The sequence below is a fragment of the Macrotis lagotis genome, chromosome 1, assembly GCF_037893015.1.
Source record: "Macrotis lagotis isolate mMagLag1 chromosome 1, bilby.v1.9.chrom.fasta, whole genome shotgun sequence".
Taxonomy (NCBI): domain Eukaryota; kingdom Metazoa; phylum Chordata; class Mammalia; order Peramelemorphia; family Peramelidae; genus Macrotis; species Macrotis lagotis.
Genome location: NC_133658.1, coordinates 762850724 through 762864091, shown reverse-complemented (window position 1 = coordinate 762864091; position 13368 = coordinate 762850724). Strand labels below are relative to the sequence as shown.

Genomic DNA, 13368 nt, shown 5'->3' with positions numbered 1-13368 from the left:
ACTCTTTGGAAAGTGAGAAAATCAGTGCAATGGAAAAGAGGATCTTGAGGGACTCTGGATATGTTAACAACAGAAGAAAGAAGATTGCTTAATATTCTTATGCAATTAAATTAATTCCCTTTAAGCTTCCTTTATCATAAAACAAGATCATTCCATCTCTTGGAAATTACCTTTATAATGTCTGGGCAAACAGACTACCTAAAAGTCAAATCCCAGGAATCCCAAGTTTTTTTTGTTGTTGTTGTTTTGTTTTTAAACAAAAACCAAATAGAGATGAGTACTGCAAATAGTTTATACCTTCCAACAGTCTGGTCTTCAAATTATTTATGAAAAAGTAAGTGTCCTTCAAAACATCCATAATCATGAGATCCATTAAAGGAATACAACTCCATTATCACCAAATCTCATTTATATAAGTATTTAGCTATTAAATGCATCATAGGGGAAAAAAGTTGCTTATGTTATTATTAGAAATGAGTTAGTGAGATTAGGAAAGTCTGACTGCTTGTGCCTAATTTACTAGGTTGTGAGCTGTACATCTAAGTACTAAATAAACTATTTCCATATAGCCTCTATAATATTTTGCTTTGGGACTAAGAAAATAGCTGATCTATTGAACACTCAAAAATACCTGGGTCCAGTTCATACTGAACTGATACAATCCTTCTATGTTTTTTAATGGTCAGTGAGTCAAATCATCCAATAATCTGGCTTTAAGTAAACTCTAATAAAGTAAAGTTGGGTCAACACCAGTTGTCTTAATTTATGTCTTGCCACTGGATTTCAAATTACTTTGGAGGAGATAGTGAGGCTCAGGACTTTGCAAAGCTCTACCTCACATAAATCCAATTACTTACAAATCAAGATCTCACCCATCTAATGTCAGTGGTTCTCTTTGAGAATGAAGGACAAACAACCACAATAAAGTCATCTGAGGGATCTACCAAATTGATGAAATTAGAGAGCTATTGGATTGTTTGCATATTTGTGTGCACAGATATTCATGTAAAAGTTTTGTTCATATTTATATGTATCTATCTATAGCCACCTGAATTCTAGGTTAAGAACTTTGATATAGAGGGAAAAGTGAGGAGAGAGTTACTCCGGTGATGGATTAGACCCAGATGGTTGATGAGGAAGGTTGTTCCCTATGTAAGAGAGATCAGCATACAACTGAGAAAGCATTTTTCCTAGCAGAAAAATATGAAAAACTCATTGGGTTCATCAGGAATGAAATGTCTGGGGATTTACTCAAGACCTCTGTTCTACATCTACCATTTTGCTCCTTCCAATATGATTGGGCTGTAGTGATGTCAAACTATAATAGACACATAGTCCATTTATCCACACATAAGGGTTCTTATGGTCTACAGATTGACTTACTTTTAAAATATAACTGATATTCTATTGTTTTTATTTGTTTTGTTAAATATTTCCAAGTTATATTTTAATCCTAATTAAATTTTCAATTTTGTTTGTAATTAAATGTAAATTGAATCTATATTTTAATTTTAATTATACATTAAGGTTACTTTTGGGAGTGTTGACACCTTTGGTATCATATACCAAAATTATAGTACATGCTGCAACTGTGAATAGAGAATAAGAGTTATCAATCAATCTCTGCTATCCTTCCTAAGATCTTTCAGGGAATTTTCCTCTGAAACTTTGTCATGTCAGGTTAAAATCAGTAAGCCTCATGATCAGTTTCTGCCAGTGTAAGAGGAACCAACGTTGATCCAATTAACCAGCAAAAAAAAGTTTTTCCTGACTCACATTCCAATAGGAAGTGATCTCTTCTGAGCCACTTAAAAGTCCATAGTTGTTCATTTGTACCATCTTCACAAGTATCTTTGGGAAGACATTTTTCTCTCATACTTCACCAGATCCATAAACTCCTCCCAACTAGGAACTATGACACTATTTTTAGAACCTTCTATTTGGCCTACTCATAGAAGTAAATTCATAAATTTTTTTTAGGTTTTTGCAAGGCAAATGGGGTTAAGTAGCTTGCCCAAGGCCACACAGCTAGGTAATTATTAAACGGCTGAGACCGGATTTGAACTCAGGTACTCCTGACTCCAGGTCCGGTGCTTTATCCACTGTGCCACCTAGCAGCCCCAATTCATAAATGTTTTGCAAAAATCAGAAAATATTAGTGTTGGAAAGAAACTGCAAATGTCTCTAATTCAATTTCCATATATGAGAAGGGGTGGGCCACAGGGAATAGAGAGAGAGAGAACAATAGGGAACAGACTTAGAAAGTCCTGGGTTTGAATTCTGACTCTCACATTTAATTTTCCTCTTCTATAGAGATAATCTTATATGAAGTATTCAACTCTTGGTTTTGTTATGAATATCAAATAAGATCATATGTGTATCTGTAAATTTTTTACACATTGTATAGAGAATTCTCCAGTCAGCTTTTATTATTTCACAAGAGAAATGACCCGAGTGGCCAAACCAGACTTTGGATACAGATCTTCTGATTCTAAAATAAGAATCAGTTGTAGAATTTATTTAAGAGGATTAAATAATTTTATTATTTGGCTCTCTTATGACTGGCCTGACTTCTATTACTAAGATTTTATGATTCAAAATGGGATGAAAAATTATCCATTGGAAGATTTTTGTAATTGATTTGAAAAAAGATCTGGCTATCCCTTTAGGATTTAAATACATAGGAATACAATAAATTCAAATTAAGAAAAAATTTATCTCCTATCTAGAGAAAACTGTCAATGGAAAGAGAAAAATTAATTTGACATTAGAATTTTTTTTGTTTAATTGCCCCCACAAATAGTAATATAGTACATAATTCAATCTCTTCTTCATTATTTATGTGCAGTTTAATCCATAATTGTGGCATGCATTCAATAAATGTTTCCAAGTATATTCTATCATTGAAACAAAGATATCAGAGACACTATGCATCAAATACTGTATACAAAATAGTAGAATTCATAAAACTTTAAACCTGGAAGGAACCTAAGATTAGCTAATACTAAACCTCTCAGATTTCCCATGATAACCTGAGATCAAGAAAAGTAGGATTTTCCAAAGTCACAAAAAAAAATAGTAGCCTCTCCCAAGGTTTCTATACGAAGGCTCTCTCTCTCTCTCTCTCTCTCTCTCTCTCTCTCTCTCTCTCTCTCTCTCTCTCTCTCTCTTTCTGTATATATACATATGTATATATACACATATACATAAACAGCTGAAAATTATAATATAATGCAAAGAATACTTGGTCTTAAGATAGCAATACTGGGTTATAATCACAATTCTGCCACTCATTAGTTGGGTGATCTTGGGCTAATCACTGAGCTATAGATCTTAAGTCCTCTGATCTATAAAATGTGGATTATCCAAAGGGGTAAATTCAAATTACCCATAAGAGATTAAATGAGATAATGCATGGGAGTATTTTGCAAACTACAATAATTAAAACATAGCATGAATAGAAGGGACATCTGTAAAACTAAAGACTAATATGAATATACATGTTGATTGATAATAAAATCAATAAGTTCATACTTATTAAATGGTCATCATGTATCATGCCTTGGATCAGGCTCTGGTGATATAAAGACAAAAATAAAACTATTCCTGACCTTAAGAAGCTTGCATTCTCAAAAGGTGAAATAGGTGTAAAAAAAGATGAGGAAATATGGGCAGAAGCAACAAACCCTTGGATGGGTAAGAAAAGATTTCCTTTGTATTGAGCCTGAAGGATACTTGTAACTCTTATGTAATAGCTTGTGGCACTCAGCATAATGAGACTTACAAAGGTGAATAAGTGACAACCAGATTTTTAGATTGGGACACAGGTAAACTTGTTCTTTTCCTAATTAATATCTAATTAAATAGTTAATTAGAAAGGATAGGAAGTTGCCTCAAAGATACTTACAAGGCCTTTTGTTCATAAAATCAAGACTGTGAAGCACTTTACCCTCTGACTGTCTGTACTTGATCTATGATGCCCAACTGCTAAAGGATGTGAGGATGTGGGTATTACTGCTGATGAGAACATATGGTTTTGATGGTTTGGCAGGCAAGTTCCAGGCTGATGAGACGTGAGGAGTCAGCAGATGCTACCATTGTAGAGACATCCAAGTAGCGGGGTAATTACTACCTTGGCGGCTTCAATACCACCCGTTTCTCTGTGGTGACAGCAATGTGTTTCATGGTGTGGCCAGTGGCAGAACCTACCCCCTTCTCATCATTTGGTAGCTCTCTTCTTGAAAGGTGTCTAGAGAAATGGGGAAGTAAGTGATCCATAGAATTTAAAGCCAACTGGAAAAGGGAAATGAATCTGGAGAACTATCTTGCATTTTTAACTTAAATTAACTCTGACATTTGGGTTCTATTCAGAAAACTGGAAATCACCACCAGCTTTGCACAGAGTGAACAATGGCTGGAAAAAAATGCCTGCCGGTGAGCTGCCTGGTGATGGGCTCAGGGCCTGCTGGTCTCCCTAGCAGCCTGGGCTCCTGCCAGGCTCTAATAGCCCCTTATCTTACAACAGGACAGCCTGCAGCTTGCTCAGACTCGTTTTTGCCATTAGTCTCCATCTTTACACCTGGGAAAATTCAGTTCATCTCATCCCAGAGGAAACAGTTCAGGCAACAAAGAGGGGAAATAATGGTGTTCAACTGAGGAATCCAATTTATTTTCCGGGGGGTAAAAACCATAAGACTCTCAAACTACAGCTAATTTTTGGTTATGCTCTCCTCAAAGAGACCAACCGGTAAGGGAATGAATCGCACTTAATATCCCATCCTTTACCCTATTTGCCAAATGTCCCTATACAAGGGGGAAGCATTTGATTTTTAGTAAGAGTAACTATTAGAAAAAATAGCCTTTGTAACAAGGTGAATAATTGACCAGCTCAAAATGGACAAACAACACTTAAAAAAAAAAAAGAAATGCTAAGCTGCCATAAACATCTACATGATCCTCATTCATCATTAATGCAATGAAAAATAGGTAAACTAATGAGCTGACAGAATACAGATTTGAAGCACACATTAATAATATGCATCCAGAGCGGCATCTTAAAAAATAGCTTATCCTGAACATCAGGATTAAATTAATCTGAGGTAGGAGCATGAAAAATCATAGCACACAGATAGTTTTAGAGATGCATCAACACAGTAATATAGATGTTAGGACAACCACTTTTGCCTATGAGTCTGAGGCCAAAGCTAATGGATAGTACTAACACATACTTCCTATTTTTATATAGAATACTAGCTATATGGCCTAAGAGAAATGGAGGGGGGAAAGAGAAGCAATAAAGGCCTTTTGTTTTTGTCTTTGGAAGATAAGCTATCATTGAACAACACACACAAAAAATTAAGAGAACCAGAAGAAGGTATTCAGTTAAACTGTTACAAAAACATTTATGGAATGATATAATTAATGACAATGGACTTACTGAAATGAGAAAGACTTTGGAATCCATGAAGTCCCACATATTCATTTTACAGAAAAAGTTAAGGCACAAAGCAGTTAATTATTTACCCAAAGTCATATAGTCAACAAGTGTTTGATATGGAATTTGAACTCATATCTTCATAACTTCAAAGAAGTCAGAAATGGAATATCCAGTATGCCATACTATCTCATTATAATTATAGATGTTGAGAAGTTATGAATAGGATGTGAGCTAGTGAAAGTCAGATTCATCAAGTATATGTACAAAGTTGCAGAATGTAGAAATAAATCTTATATATTAACATTTATAGTTTTAAAGATAAATATATTTCTGAAAATTCAGATATAAAAAATTTAATATCACCTACCCATTATTAGCAGAACACATCATCTTAACAGTCTTTATAACAGTGATAATGAACTTAGATGTTCTCTTTGACTATCCCTCTCAAATAAATCATCCACATTTTCCTGAAAATATCTGGAAATGTTGAGGTGCTAAAGCCAAAAGAAGCCATAAAAGACCTAAAGCCATAGAAGAAAACATGGTTAACTGGCCCACTAAGGGATGGAAACTATCACCCTTAACTTTATCAGGGTGGTGCTCTTATGAAGCTCATGCAACTAATTTTTTTCTTACTAATTAATGCAATTAAATGGCCAACATGCCCCTACACTTTCACCTTACTTTAACTCATCCTTCCTATTATTACTCATCTGATTTTCTTAAAAGATTATGTTCAAGTCTGATGCTTTTTGTCTTAAAACCTTCACTAGCCCCCCCATTGCCCAAGGTCAAATCCAAACACTTTCGTCATTGTGGAATAGTGTAAAGTGCACTATACTTGAGATTAAAGCTTAGACACTTCAGCCCAAATTCCAACTCTGACATGTCCCAGCTGTGTTAGGATGGGCAGTTAACAATCTGCATCAAGGTTTCCCTCATCTACAAGATGAAGATAATAATATATCTAACTACTTACCTCTCAGAGGTACTATTAACTTAAAAGTGTTAGAGAAAGAGTCATAATATTAGAGATAGGGAGGTCCTCTGGTTCTGGCAGAGATCACAGGTCCATCATATGTATTTGCAAAGCTTCTGGAATACATTATTCCAAACCTTTAAATTTACATACGAGGAAACTGAGGGCCAGGATGGTTAATGACTTCTTGGTATAGAGTAAGTGCTTAGTGATTGATGGTCAAAGAACATATAGATTAGGTAATAGCCATAAAAAAACAGTATCTGAATCCTAGTCCTCTAGCTCCAAAGACTGGGATTTTTCTAGCATACAATGGTGATAGCAGTAGTTGATGTTGGCAAATAGTAAGTGTAATAAATATTCATTTACCAATCAATTATTAAACATAAAATACTTATGTGGGTACATCAGACATGGTCTTTACTTCCTTGAAACTTAAAATTTACTTCAAAATAGGCAGTCACTCCTACATGTTTCAGACTCCTTTATCCGAATATTTCTGAACTGAGACTTTAGATCACCCTCAAACAATGCATAACTAGTTTCCTATTTGCTTTTTATTCCTTCCTCACTATTCTACTTCCAGACCAGAGTTTAATGCTAAAAACAGAGAACTGCAGAATCTCGTTTAAATGGTCTGGAATCCAGAAAAAATACAACCAGTTGACTTCAAGTCATTCTGTGGTATGCAGGAGATGAGAGACTTCTCTAATAAAGGGTGATTCTTAACATGTTCCTCCTCCTTCCCCCCCAAAGGAGGAAAAACATCAGGCACAGAGTCAACAATTTTTAGTTACTCCTGAGGGCACCAAGTGTGGGGTGGGGAGTTGGGGCACTCCCTAAGACAGCGGGTATTCTCATTTCTTCTACATAAAATAGATAAACAGTTATGACACATCCACAAAACCATACTAGAATCATAAAATTTTCATTACTTTATCAGCTTGGAGCCAAAACATCAAACACTATAGGCAGTACTAATCTACTTCTCTCTGCTCCTAAGTGCTGCCGCAAATAACCTGGCGCCAAGCCCAAAAATGGAAATTAGTTGCTCAGATTAATTCCCTTCACCAGAAAAGATCCTTGTACTGTATTTAAAACAAGGACATCATGCCATGGCTCTTTATTGACAGGACAATTACTCTAAAAAGACAGCACTTAATATATGAAAGTTGGTGGTTGCTAAAACTAATGAAAAAATGTATGTGTGTGTGTGTGTGTGTGTATATATATATATCACATATATTTATTATGTATAATATATAATTATAATATATAATATGATATATATGTATATGTCTTAGAACAAAATAACATGCAGTAAAAATTCTTCTCTGAAGGACCACTTGCAGTCTTAACTTTTAGTGCTAGAATCCCAGAACTACCACTATCTATTTGACCATGGGCATGTAATTTAACCTCTCTAAGTCTCAGTTTCTGTATTGTAAAGTAAAAGAATGTGTCTAAATGACTTCTAAGGTTTTTTCAAGCTCTATGATCTTATGATGAGGGCTCCCCTGCCCTACACCCTTCCAGTGAGGTTGGGTTGCTTACTGGGTTGAGTATTCCCAAGCCAGGACTCAGAAAGATGAAGGTTCAAAGCCTACTTCAGTCACTTACTATACTTTCACACAGGCATTTAATCTTCTTGTTTCTGTCAATAATCATTTATTAAATACTTAATATTTCTTAAGCCCTGGTAATAGAAATAAAAGCAAGGAAAAAATCCCTGGCCTCAAAAAGCTTACATTCTAATGGGGAGAAGATATCAAAAAATGGGGCAGGGGAACTTGAAAAGGGCATCGTAGAGAAAGCCTAACAGAAATGAGGGCAGCTAAGTGGTTCAGTGGATAGAGTTCTAGGCCTGGAGTTGGTCAAGAGGACCTGAATTCAAATGTGATCTAAGACACTCACTAGTTGTGTGATCCTGGAAAAAACATTTCACCTTGTTTGCCTTACTTTCCTCTTCTGTAAAATGAGCTGGAGAAGGAAATGACAGACCACTCCAGGATCTTTGCTAGGAAAACCCTAGATGGGGTCCCAAAGAATAAGACAAAATTGAAAAATAGGAAGTCCAGTAGAAATGAGTCAGTTTTGCAGCCTGAGAGAAATGAAGACATCTGGGGTTTTTGTCATCTTCTTCTTAAATATGTGCTTCAAAGAACTATTTAGGACTTATTTATTAACTCATAGGTGTATTATGATCAGTACTTGTAAAGAGAACATGTCCCACAAAAGGGAATTTCCAAGGCTTAGAATCAGAGATCATTTATTCCCACCTGTAGAACTATCCTTCCTCTCCTCCCCAGCCCTGTGACTAAAAGTACATGAATGTTGCCAGCTGCCATTATAAATACTTTTCATCTGTTCATACATGCATGCCCATATTCATTCATTCTCATTAAATAGAACATTCAATTTGTAATATAAGGAGCTCAAGGGGAGGAGCAGATATTCTAAACATCAGATGTGATTCAAGCCACTTCCAAGACTTCTCCTCTCAATGACACTTTACAACTTAGCTGTTGATAAATGTATTTACCCATCCCAAAATGCTTTGTTGGTGTTACTGCCTCCCCAACTAGACTTTTATCATAGAATTATTGATTTGTAGAAACTATAAGCTAGAAAAGGCCTTAGAGATCATTACAGCTCTGCTGCTCACAACCTAGAAGTTTGGATATGTCCCTTAAGTTGTCTGGGTCTCAGGTCCTCATCTGTAAAAATGAAGGTGTACTCCAAATCTATGATCATAAGATCTAATCCATCCACCTCACAGTACAGATGAGGAAGTATGAATTAGTAATAGAATACTAGACTTGAAATCAAGATGATAATAATAATTCTATTTATACAGCATTTTTAAGTTTGCAAAGTATTTAGAAATATGATGTGATTTTATCCTCACAGTAACCCCATGGAAGTTACTGTCCTTCAGACATGTCCAACTCTGTGTGATCCCATGAACACCATCCTTGGGGTTTTCTTGGCAAAGATACTGAAATGGCTTGCCATTACCGTCTACTTTTACAGATGAGGACTGGGGTAAATAGGGATTAAGTGACTTTCTCATGGTTTCACATCTAGTAAGAATCTGAGGCTAGATTTGAACTCAGGTCTTCCTGACACCAGTACCAGAGCTCTAGACACTGTGTCATATAGATGTCTCTCGAATACCTTCTTGCAATGTCAATAAACCTGGGCATGAATCAATGATCACTCATGAGCAAATCATGTAAGCTTTTAATCTCAGTTTCTTCATTTGTAAAACAGGGGTAACAATACTTGGTTTACAAAAGGGTGCCTAATATGATAAAAGGCTCTATATCAAAATATTGGAATTATAAAAATAAAATCAAAATGCAGGTTTGCCTTCAAGGATTTGACATTCTACTGGATTCTTTTTATTGATATGGAGATAGACATAGATTTGGATATGGCTAGGGAGAACTACTCTTATACTTTCACATATATTGTCTAACATTCTGGAAGACTATTTGCATTAAGAATCAATGTTGGGGGAGGTGTCCCCTCCTCCAATATTCAGATCTGCTCTAAGTGTTCTTCCTGGGTCCTTGAAAGAATTGGAATTCTAACTATGACTTAATTACAGGCTCTTCAGTCCCTATCTTTGCTTTTGCCCAGGATTTTTTTGTCTTCTAGTTGTCTGTTATGCACATTAGTGGTGCCCACTGCTTAGGATTATCTTTGCCCTTTTACCTTACATGAGAGTCTGCCTAGAGATTTAATCACTTATTATCAGCACCTGGGGTCTTCTTTGATATCCAAAAGATCTGCTTAATAAGGATATTTAGGACTTAATTATAAATTCTATCCCTTTTAACTGTCCCTTCCCTTGGAGGCACCAACTTCTGACATTCAGACCCATTTCAAATAGACTTATTTAAGATCATTTTTCTCTCTTTTCTTCCTTTTTCTCCTCGTATATAAATGGGAACATGTCAGATCCCTCTCTGCTAGCATATGTCCCAACTCTCAGTCCCACTGTGCCATCACAGTGTCCCCAAAATGCCTATGTGCTTGAGAGAGAGCATGTGTCTTTTGAATTCTTTCTCAGACATCCTACACCAAACTCCAATATTTTGGAAGAGTAAACCCTAACATCAGGAATCTGAGTTCTAATCCCAGCTCCCCTATTGAATAACTGGGAAGAAACTTGGACAAGTCACCTAAACCTTTAGGTGTCTCAGTAAATAACTGTAAAAACAACTTAACTTCTCACCCCCCTCAAGGATTTCTTTGAAGTTAAAATGAAATAATGTGCATGAAAAGCATCCTTTTAAATTACAAAATGTTCTGAAAATAAAATCTCTTCTTATTCCTTTAAGTCTCAGTCCAACCTGTATTGGGTATGGCAATCCCAGGCAAGCATTCCTTGATTCACATCTGGGATACCCTCCTTTCCTCAATCCCACTTCTGAGAATCCCTGATTTCCTTCAGAGCTCAGTTCAGGTACTGCTGCTTACACAAAATCCTTCCAAACCTTCTCTGATCTACAGCATTCTCTTCTCAGAAAGTAATATGCATTTACTTATATGTGAGCTATCCTCCACCGCCCCCCCCCCCAAAATGTAAATCCAAGGAGGGCACAAGTTCTTTCATTTTTGTCCTCAGTATCCAGTATCTAACACAATGCTTGGTTCCCAATAGGTGCTTTAAAAATGTTACTGAATTGAGACATTGAACTGTTAATACATGTACTAAACAAGGAATGTGCATCTAAATATTTATGAAATTAGTAAGCAGTCATCTAAAATCAGCTAAAAAAAATTAAGACCCTACAGCTGGGATAACTGATGGGGAATATGACATGCTAGGTGGTTCAGGGATAGTGTCCCTGACCTGAAGTCAGGAAGACTCATCTTTCTGAATACATCTGATCTCAGACACTATGTGACCCTGGGCAATTCACTTAACCCTGTTTGGATCAGTTTCCTCATCTGTAAAATGAGCTGGAGAAGGGAATGGCAAACCAAGTAACTTTGTCATGAAAATCCCAAATGGAATCACAATTCCTTAGACAATACTGAAAAAAAAAACTGGATAATAACAGAGGTAGCTAGCATGAACAAACAAATCAATAACCTGCTGTTCTGGGAATGAATCAAGATGGAATTCTTTTTTTTCTCTCTTTTTTTCCCAAGGCAATGGGATTAAGTGACTTATCCAAGGTCACATAGCTAATAATTGAGAACTCTGGTCCACACTGACTCCAGGGCTGGTACTCTATCCACACTGTGCCACCTAGCATAGCTAAACTGATGATTGAATCATATCTTAGAGTTAAAGCTGGAAGGGGCATTAGAGGTCATGTGGTCCATTTTTATTTCACAGGAGAGTAAAACTGAGCTCCAAGGAGATCCAGTACCTTGCCCAAGGTGACATAAGTTAAGTAGGGGAAGGACCATTAGATGATCCAGTGAGTTAAATTCAGTGCTCTTGCCATCTATATCATTATCTCCAAGGCTCCACCTAAGCTTGAACCCTGAAATACAAGTGTGAGGGATATTCTGCTGCAGGACTGGAACCTGCCTGCAGTCATTTGCTCTCTCCCCACTGTAGATTCTGTAAGGATTGGAAGAGACTGTAGATGTGAGAACTAGTCTCTTACTTAGGTAACCATTGTTCCCCAAGCTGTTGTTGCCAGAAGCCACAGAAGGGATGCAGTGATTTTCATATGGAGGCTAAATGCTCTGCAATCTCCTCTAACACAAAGAATCCGTGTTTCTGGGATGAAGAAGCTATGATTAAGGTAGATTTCACTTCTAGTTCCACCTAGGACTCCCACTTAGAAGGATTATCTAACCTTCTACACTCTTCAGACCTTCCAATTAATAATGAGAGACTGATACTGAGTTTCAGATATTCTTGAAACCTTCCCAATGCCAGAAGAATATGAAATAAGTTCAAAGAATCACCATTTTGCCAGGCTATTTTCTAACAAAGAACATTAAAAAGGTTATTTTCTCAAGTGGAATAACAGAGTCCCAACTCGACTGTCACATCTTATATGAACAAAGCCCACTGCTGAGGGTGATCGCACAGCATCATACCCCTTGGAGTTGACAGATCCTCTCCCAAGCTCTTTCTTCTAGATGGCAGATGAAATCTAGGTCATTCAATCACATGGCTGACCCACATTTACTAATAGCAACCAGGGACCCACATTTACTGAGAGCATCTTTATCCTATCAAAAAAAAAAAATAAAGGGCCAGCAATTCTGGAGAGGTCATCTTTATGTATAAGTAAATTTACAGATAAACCCATTTTAATTAGCAGAGGAAGGAGAGACCTACTCTCCTCTTCAAGACAGACCCATAAGCTTTCCACATCTTGGTACAACTGTAAACAATCACCACCTCTTCCTTTGCATGGATTAGTCTGGTTTAAATCCCTTTTGAATTTAATTAACTTATTTTATTTTATTTTTAATCTGTGAATCGGTAGAGCAGCAATTTTGAAACTTGGATCTTTGAGACAAAGGAAAAAGGACTAATCTCCCTGATATGGGGCAAGCAAGGTTTGTAAATATTTCTAATTCAGTAGGTTTCAACCTTTCATAGCTGATTGTTACATTTGGAAGAGGAACTGAAGAATTCTAACTTAAGTGGGTCACTATGAGAATTATTTTTCTGGGTTTTAATAGTGGAATACCATTCTCTAGACATATTCCTTCATTTTCCAGGAAAAAGGAAAAGGAAAAACTTCCAGTAAAAATAAGTCCTGCTATTCAAGAGGTCTCTACCATTACAATGAGGCAACAAATAACCTAGAAGCCATAACTAATCAGATAAGGAAGTAAGGACTAGTGACCAAACAGTAGGTTGGTCTATTAAGATAAACCTAAGTCCATTAAGTATTACTGTGAGAATGGGGGGAGCCAATATTGAAAATTTAGTTTTCTATGTAAAGCTATCTAGCAAATA

At 36.3% G+C, this 13368-nt stretch overlaps 1 protein-coding gene across 1 annotated transcript in view; it reads right to left on the bottom strand.

Annotated features, from left to right (window-relative positions):
- Positions 1–13368, bottom strand: part of LOC141506734 (protocadherin Fat 3-like) — a 697405-nt gene that overhangs the window by 465568 nt on the left and 218469 nt on the right. The gene's annotated exons all lie outside the window — the stretch shown is intronic.